This window comes from Balaenoptera physalus, assembly GCF_965194825.1.
Source record: "Balaenoptera physalus genome assembly, chromosome: 5".
NCBI lineage: Eukaryota > Metazoa > Chordata > Mammalia > Artiodactyla > Balaenopteridae > Balaenoptera > Balaenoptera physalus.
In genome coordinates, this window is record NC_138884.1 from 111198973 (window position 1) to 111208274 (window position 9302).

Sequence of the window (9302 nt, forward strand, 5' to 3'; positions counted from 1 at the left end):
GAGGGGAGGAATTCCTACGCCCAGCAGGGCCCACGCACAGTTAGGGGTCCAGCGGCGACAGGGGAGAGGGGGAGGGGTGTGAAGGAACGGAAGGGAACAGGGCCAGTGCCTTCTCTGTCCACTTAGGCACCGGGAAGCCTCTTGGGCTCCAGGTCCTAACCCTCCGCCCTCGGAACCTCCCTCCTGCCGCTCAGAACACAAGCCCCGGCCCTACACCGCCACCCAGGGCCCGACCTCTACACTCGGAGACCCCCTCCAAAGCGCTGGGCCTAAAACCCACCCACATACCCTCACCCAGGGCCTTACCTCCAAACTCCGGAACAGCACACTCCAAAGACGCTCCGTTTGAAGTGCTGCCTCTCCGCTTCTGCGGAGTTCTGAGGCAGAGGGCCTGCCTCAAGCTTGAATGTTGCCCCGCTTAGGCCCCGCCCCACGCTCAAACGTAACCTCTCCACCCGCCTAGGTCCCGCCCCACCCTAAACCCCGCCCCTGCCTAAGTTCCACCCCGGCCTAAACTCTGCCCCATAGCCAAGGCTTTTTTTTAATTTTATTTTTTTCTTTTTTCCTCTTTTATTTTTTAAAATTTTTTAACTTTTTAAAATTTTTGAATTTTATTCTATTTATTTTTTTATACAGCAGGTTCTTATTAGTTATCTATTTTATACATATTAGTGTATATATGTCAATCCCAATATCCCAATTCATCCCACCACCACCACCGCCTGCTGCTTTCCACCCTTTGTGCCCATATGTTTGTTCTCTACATCTGTGTCTCAATTTCTGCCCTGCAAACCAGTTTATCTGTACCATTTTTCTAGGTTTCACATATATGCATTAATATATGATATTTGCTCTTCTCTTTCTGACTTACTTCACTCTGTATGACAGTCTCTAGATTCATCCACGTCTCTGCAAATGACCCAATTTCGTTCCTTTTTATGGCTGAGTAATATTCCATTGTATATATGTACCACATCTTCTTTATCCATATGTCTGTCTATGGGCATTTAGGTTGCTTCCATGACCTGGTTATTGTAAATAGTGCTGCAATGAATATTGGGGTGCATGTGTCCTTTTGAATTATGGCTTTCTCTGGGTATATGCCCAGTAGTGGGATTGCTGGGCCATATGTTAATTCTATTTTTAGTTTTTTAAGGGACCTCCATACTGTTCTCCATAGTGGCTGTAACAATTTACATTCCCACCAACAGTGCAAGAGGGTTCCCTTTTCTCCACACCCACTCCAGCATTTGTTGTTTGTAGATTTTCTGATGTTGCCCATTCTAACTGGTGTGAGGTCATACCTCATTGTAGTTTTGATTTGCATTTCTCTAATAATTAGTGATGTTGAGCAGCTTTTCATGTGCTTCTTGGCCATCTCTATGTCTTCTTTGGAGAAATGTCTATTTAGGTCTTCTGCCCATTTCTGAATTGGGTTGTTTGTCTTTTTAATATTGAGCTGCATGAACTGTTTATATATTTTGGAGATTAATTCTTTGTCCGTTGATTCATTTGCAAATATTTTCTCCCATTCTGAGGGTTGTCTTTTCGTCTTCTTTGTAGTTTCCTTTGCTTTGCAAAAGCTTTTAAGTTTCATTAGGTCCCATTTGTTTATTTTTGTTTTTATTTCCATTACTCTATGAGGTGGATCAAAACAGATGTTGCTGTGATTTATGTCAAAGAGCGTTCTTCCTATGTTTTCCTCTAAGAGTTTTATAGTGTCTGGTCTTACATTTAGGTCTCTAATCCATTTTGAGTTTATTTTTGTGTATGGTGTTAGGGAGTGTTCTACTTTCATTCTTTTACATGTATCTGTCCAGTTTCCCAGCACAACTTATTGAAGAGACTGTCTTTTCTCCATTGTATATCCTTGCCTCCTTTGTCATGGATTACTTGACCATAGGTGCGTGGGTTTATCTCTGGGCTTTCTATCTTATTCCATTGATCTATATTTCTGTTTTTGTGCCAGTACCATATTGTCTTGATTACCGTAACCTGGTAGTATAGTCTGAAGTCAGAGAGCCTGATTCCTCCAGCTCCGTTTTTCTTTCTCAAGATTGTTTGGGTATTCGGGTTCTTTTGTGTTTCCATACAAATTGTGCAATTTTTTGTTCTAGTTCTGTGACAAATGCCATTGGTAGTTTGATAGGGATTGCACTGAATCTGTAGTTTTCTTTGGGTAGTATAGTTATTTTCACAATGTTGATTTTTCCAATCCAAGAACATGGTATATCTCTCCATTTGTTTGTATCATCTTTAATTTCTTTCATCAGTGCCTTATAGTTTTCAACATACAGGTCTTTTGTCTCCTTAAGTGGGTTTATTCCTAGGTACTTTATTTTTTCGGTTGCAATGGTAAATGTGAGTGTTTCCTTAGTTTTTCTTTCAGAGTTTCATCAATAGTGTATAAGAATGCAAGAGATTTCTGTGCATTAATTTTGTATCCTGCTATGTTAACAGATTCATTGATTAGCTCTAGTAGTTTTCTGGTGGCATCTTTAGGATTCTCTATGTATACTATCATGTCATCTGCAAAGAGTGAAAGTTTTACTTCTTTTCCAATTTGTATTCCTTTTATTTCTTTTTCTTCTCTGATATCCATGGCTAGGGCTTCCAAAACTATGTTGAATAATAGTGGTGAGAGTGGACACCCTTGTCTTGTTCCTGATCTTAGAGGAAATGCTTTCAGTTTTTCACCATTGAGAATGATGTTTGCTGTGGGTTTGTCATATATCACCTTTATTATGTTGAGGTAGTTTCCCTCTATGCCCACTTTCTAGAGAGTTTTTATCATAAATGGGTGTTGAATTTTGCCAAAAGCTTTTTCTGCATCTATTGAGATGATCATATGGTTTTTATTCTTCAATTTGTTAATATGCTGTATCACATTGATTGATTGGATTATATTGAAGAATCCTTGCATCCCTGGGATAAATCCCACTTGATCACAGTGTATGATCTTTTTAATGTGTTGTTGGATTCTGTTGGCTAGTATTTTGTTGAGGATCTTTGCATCTATATTTATCAGTGATATTGGTCTGTAATTTTCTTTTCTTATAGTATCTTTGTCTGGTTTTGCTATCAGGGTGTTGGTGGCCTCATAGAATGAGTTTGGGAGTGTTCCTTCCTCTGCAATTTTTTGGAAGAGTTTGAGAAGGATAGGTTTTAGCTCTTCTCTAAATGTTTGATAGAATTCACCTGTGAAGCCATCTGGTCCTGGACTTTTGTTTGTTGGAAGATTTTTAATCACAGTTTCAATTTCATTGCTTGTGATTGGCCTGTTCATATTTTCTATTTCTTCCTAGTTCAGTCTTGGAAGGTTATACCTTTCCAAGAATTTATCCATTTCTTCCAGGTTGTCCATTTTATTGGCATAAAGTTGCTTGTAGTAGTCTCTCAGGATGCTTTGTATTTCTGTGGTGTCTGTTGGAACTTCTCCTTTTTTATTTCTGATTTTATTGATTTGAGTCCTCTCCCTCTTTTCTAGATGAGTCTGGCTAATGGTTTATCAGTTTTGTTTATATTCTCAAAGAACCAGCTATTATTTTATAGTTCTTTGCTATTGTTTTCTTTGTTTCTATTTCATTTATTTCTGCTCCAATCTTTATGATTTCTTTCTTTCCACTAACTTTGGGTTTTGTTTGTTCTTCTTTCTCTAGTTCCTTTAGGTGTAAGGTTAGATTGTTTACTTGAGATTTTTCTTGTTTCTTGAGGTAGGCTTGTATTGCTGTAAACTTCCCTCTTTGAACTGCTTTTGCTGCATCCCATAAGTTTTGGATTGTCGTGTTTCCACTGTCAGTTTTCTCTAGGTGTTTTTTGATTTCCTCTTTGATTTCTTCAGTGATCTCTTGGTTATTTAGTAACGTATTGTTTAGCCTCCATGTATTTGTGTTTTTTACATTTATTTTCCTGTAATTCATTTCTAATCTCATAGTGTTGAGGTCAGAAAAGATGCTTGATATGATTTCAATTTTCTTAAATTTACTGAGGTTTGATTTGTGGCCCAAGATGTGATCTATCCTGGAGAATGTTCCCTGCGCACTTGAGAAGAAAGTGTAATCTGCTGTTTTAGGATAGAATGTACTATAAATATCAGTTAAGTCCATCTTGTTTAATGTATCATTTAAAGCTTGTGTTTCCTTTTTTATTTTCATTTTGGATGATCTGTCCATTGGTGAAAGCGTGGTGTTAAAGTCCCCTACTATGATTGTGTTACTGTCAATTTCCCGTTTTACGGCTGTTACCATTTGTCTTATGTATTGAGGTGCTCCGATGTTGGGTGCATAAATATTTTCAATTGTTTTATCTTCTTCTTGGATTGATCCCCTGATCATTATATAGTGTCCTTCTTTGTCTCTTGGAATAGTCTTTATTTTAAAGTCTATTTTGTCTGATATGAGAATTGCTACTCCAGCTTTCTTTTGATTTCCATTTGCATGGAATATCTTTTTCCATCTCCTCACTTTCAGTCTGTATGCGTCCCTAGGTGTGAAGTGGGTCTGTTGTAGACAGCATATAGATGGGTCTTGTTTTTTTATCCATTCAACGAGCTTGTGTCTTTTGGTTGGAACATTTCATGCATTCACGTTTAAGGTAATTATTGATATGTATGTTCCTATTACCATTTTCTTAATTCTTTTGGGTTTGTATTTGTAGGTCCTTTTTTTCTCTTGTGTTTCCCACTTAGAGAAGTTCCTTTAGCATTTGTTGTAGAGCTGGTTTGGTTGTGCTGAATTCTCTTAGCTTTTGCTTGTCTGTAAAGCTTTTGATTTCTCCATCGAATCTGAGTGAGATTCTTGCCCAGTAGAGTAATCTTGGTTGTAGGTTTTTCCCTTTCATCACTTTAAATATGTCATGCCACTCCCTTCTGGCTCTCAGAGTTTCTTCTGAGAAGTCATGTGTTAACCTTATGGGAGTTCCCTTGAATGTTATTTGTCATTTTCCTTTGCTGCTTTCAATAATTTTTCCTTGCCCTTAATTTTTGCCAATTTGATTACTATGTGTCTCGGCATGTTTCACCTTGGATTTATCCTGTATCGGACTCTCTGCACTTCCTGGACTTGGGTGGCTATTTCCTTTCTCATGTTAGGTAAGTTTTCGACTATACTCCCTTCAAATATGTTCTCGGGTCCTTTTTCTCTCTCTTCTCCTTCTGGGACCCCTATAATGTGAATGTTGTTGTTTTTAATGTTGTCCCAGAGGTCTCTTCGGCTGCCTTCATTTCTTTTCATTCTTTTTTCTTATTCTGTTCCACAGCAGTGAATTCCATCATTCTGTCTTCCAGGTCACTTACCCGTTCCTCTTCCTCAGTTATTCTGCTATTGATTCCTTCTAGTGTATTTTTCATTTAAGTTATTGTATTGTTCATCTATGTTTGTTCTTTCATTCTTCTAGGGCTTTGTTAAATATTTCTTGCATCTTCTCGATCTTTGCCTCCATTTTTTTCTGAGGTCCTGGATCATCTTCACTATCATTATTCTGAATTCTTTTTCTGGAAGGTTGCCTATCTCCACTCTATTTAGTTGTTTTTCTGGGGTTTTATCTTGTTCTTTCATCTGGTACATAGCATCCTGCCTTTTCATCTTGTCTATCTTTCTGTGAATGTGGTTTTTGTTCCACAGGCTGCAGGATTGTAGTTCTTGCTTCTGCTGTCTGTCCTCTGGTTGATGAGGCTATCTAAGAGGGTTGTGCAAGTTTCCTGATGGGAGAGGCTGGTTATGGGTAGAGCTAGCCATTGCTCTGTTGGGCAGAGCTCAGTAATACTTTAATCCACTTGTCTGGTGATAGGTGGGGCTAGGTTCCCTCCCTGTTGGTTGTTTGGCCTGAGGCGACCCAATACTGGAGCCTACTGGGCTCTTTGTTGGGGCTAATGGCAGACTCTGGGAGGGCTCATGTTAAGAAGTACTTCCCAGAACTTCTGCTGCAGTGTCCTTGTCTTCATGGTGAGACATAGCCACCCCCCACCTCTGCAGGAGACCCTCTAACACTAGCAGGTAGGTCTGGTTCAGTCTCCTATTTGGTCACTGTTCCTTCACCTGGGTCCCGATGTGCACACTACTTTTTGTGTGCCCTCCAAGAGTGGAGTCTCTGTTTCCCCCAGTCTTGTCAAAAAGTCACGCAATCAAATCCCGCTAGCCTTCAAAGTCTGATTCTCTAGGAATTCCTCCTCCTGTGGCCGGACCCCAGGTTGGGAAGCCTGACATGGGGCTCAGAACTTTCACTCCAGTGGGTGGGCTTCTGTGGTATAAGTGTTCTCCAGTTTGTGAGTCACCCACCGAGCAGTTATGGGATTTGATAGTATTGTGATTGTGCCCCTCCTACCGTCTCACTGTGGTTTCTCCTTTGTCTTTGGATGTGGGGTCTCTTTTTTGGTGAGTACCAGTTTCTTCCTGTCGATGATTGTTCAGCAGTTAGTTGTGATTCTGGTGCTCTTGCAAGAGGGAGTGAGAGCACATCTTTCTATTCTGCCATCTTGAGTCAATCTCCCCTTTTCCTGTTTTAGATTAGGGTTCTGTTTTACCTTGTTGATTCATTATTGTTGATTCTTTTATATTTTTATTTCTCCTAATAAATCTTTTATTTTTATGCTTTTATTTTATTCTTTAAACTTTGTTATTGTTCTCTCCTTTAGGCTTGTTCTCCCCCCCCCCTTTTTTTTTCTTTTTTCTGTTGTGGTTTTATTTTACCTTGTTGCAGTTTTTTCAATTATAGATTTATTTCCTACTATAATGTTTATCTTTCTAGTATTGTTTTGGTTTTTACACTTGATATTGTACTGCTCCTTTTTTTCTTTTTTCTCCCTTTTTTTTTTTTTTTTTTTCCAGGGCTGGACATCCCAGGACAAACAACCAGTAAGACAGGAATATAGCACTACCCAGCAAAAAAAAAAAAAAAAAAAAAAAAAAAAAAAAAAAAAAATGAAATGACAAAAAAATATGTTACAAATGAAGGAGCAAGGTAAAAACATACAAGACCAAATAAATGAAGACAAAATATGCAAACTTCCTGAAAAAACAATTCAGAGAAATGATAGTAAAGATGATCCAAAATCTTGGAAAGAGAATGGAGAAAATAAAAGAAATATTTAATAAGGATCTAGAAGAACTAAAGAGCAAACACACAGTGATGAACAACACAAGTGCTGAAATTAAAAATACTTTAGAAAGAATCAATAACAGAATAACTGAGCAGATGAATGGGTAAGTGAACTGGAAGATAAAATGGTGGAAATAACTGCCAAGGAGCAGAATAAAGAAAAAAGAATGAAAAGAATTGAGGAACGTCTCAGAGACCTCTGGGACAACATTAAACGCACCAACATTCAAATTATAGGGTTCCCAGAAGACGAAGTGAAACAGAAAGGGTTTGAGAAAATATTTGAAGAGATTATAGTCAAAAACTTCCCTAAATGGGAAAGGAAATAATCAAACCCAGGGAGCACAGAGAGTACCATACAGGATAAACCATACAAGATAAACACACTGAGACATACATTAATCAAACAATCAAAAATTAAAAAGAAAGAAAAAAATTATTAAAACCAGCAAGGGAAAAGCAACACATGACATACAAGTGAATCCTCATAATGTTAACAGCTGATTTTTCAGCAGAAACTCTGCAAGCCAGAAGGGAGTGGCAGGACATATTTAAAGTGATGAAAGGGAAAAACCTACAACCAAGATTACTCTACTGGGCAAGAATCTCACTCAGATTTGACCACGGAGAAAGGAAAACCTTTACAGATAAGCAAAAGTTAAGAGAATTCAGCACCACAAAACCAGCTTTACAACAATTGCTAAAGGAACTTCTCTAGGCAGGAAATACAAAAGAAGGAAAAGACCTACAAAAACAAACCCAAACAATTAAGAAAATGGTAATAGGAACATACATATTGATAATTACCTTAAATATAAATGGATTAAATGCTCCAACCAAAAGTCATAGACTAGCTGAATGGATACAAAAACAAGACCCATATATACGCGGTCTACAAGAGACCCACTTCAGACCTAGGGACACATACAGACTGAAAGTGAGGGGATGGAAAAAGATATTCCATGCAAATGGAAATCAAAAGAAAGCTGGAGTAGCAATTCTCATATCAGACAAAATAGACTTTAAAATAAAGACTATTACAAGAGACAAAGAAGGACACTACATAATGATCAGGGGATCAATCCAAGAAGAAGATATAACAATTGAAAATATTTATGCACCCAACATCGGAGCACCTCAATACATAAGACAAATGGTAACAGTCATAAAAGGGGAAATCGACAGTAACACAATCATAGTAGGGGACTTTAACACCACACTTTCACCAACGGACAGATCATCCAAAATGAAAATAAAAAAGGAAACACAAGCTTTAAATGATACATTAAACAAGATGGACTTAATTGATATTTATAGGACATTCCATCCAAAAACAACAGAATACACTTTCTTCTTAATTGCTCATGGAACATTCTCCAGGATAGACCATATCTTGGGTCACAATTCAAGCCTTGGTTAATTTAAGAACATTAAAATTGTATCAGGTATCTTTTCTAACCACAATGTTATGACTATAGATATCAATTACAGGAGAAAAAAAAAACTGTAAAAAATACAAACACATGGAGGCTAAACAGTATGCTACTAAATAACCAAGAGAACACTGAAGAAATCAAAGAGGAATTCAAAAATACCAGGAAATAAATGACAATGAAACACGATGACCCAAAACCTATGGAATGCAGCAAAAGCAGTTCTAAGAGGGAAGTTTATAGCAATACAATCCTACCTTAGGAAACAAGAAAAATCTCAAATAAATAGCCTAAACTTACACCTAAAGGAAGTAAAGTAAGAAGAACCACAAAAACCCAAAGTTAATAGAAAGAAAGAAATCATAAAGATCAGATTGGAAATAAATGAAAAGAAATGAAGGAAGCAATAGCAAAGATCAATAAAACTAAAAGCTATTTCTTTGAGAAGACAAACAAAATTGATAAACCATTAGCTAGCTTCATCAAGAAAAAAAAGGGAAAAGACTCAAATCAGCAAAATTAGAAATGAAAAGGGAGAAGTAAAAACTGACACTGCAGAAATACAAAGGGTCATGAGAGATTACTACAAGCAACTATACGCCAATAAAATGAACAACCTGAGAGAAATGGACAAATTCTTAGAAAAGCACAACCTTCTGAGGCTGAACCAGGAAGAAATAGAAAACATAAGCAGACCAATCACAAGCACTGAAATTGAAATTGTGATTAAAAATCTTCCAACAGGGCCTCCCTGGTGGCGCAGTGGTTGAGAGT

The 9302-nt window shown here is 37.7% G+C and overlaps 1 long non-coding RNA gene across 1 annotated transcript; it reads left to right on the forward strand.

The window, feature by feature from the left end:
* Positions 1 to 307: 307 nt before the first annotated feature.
* Positions 308 to 8895, forward strand: LOC309660919. The gene is made up of 2 exons (XR_014263719.1): positions 308 to 5993; positions 6825 to 8895. It is a non-coding gene; the product is annotated as an uncharacterized lncRNA (long non-coding RNA).
* Positions 8896 to 9302: the final 407 nt, after the last annotated feature.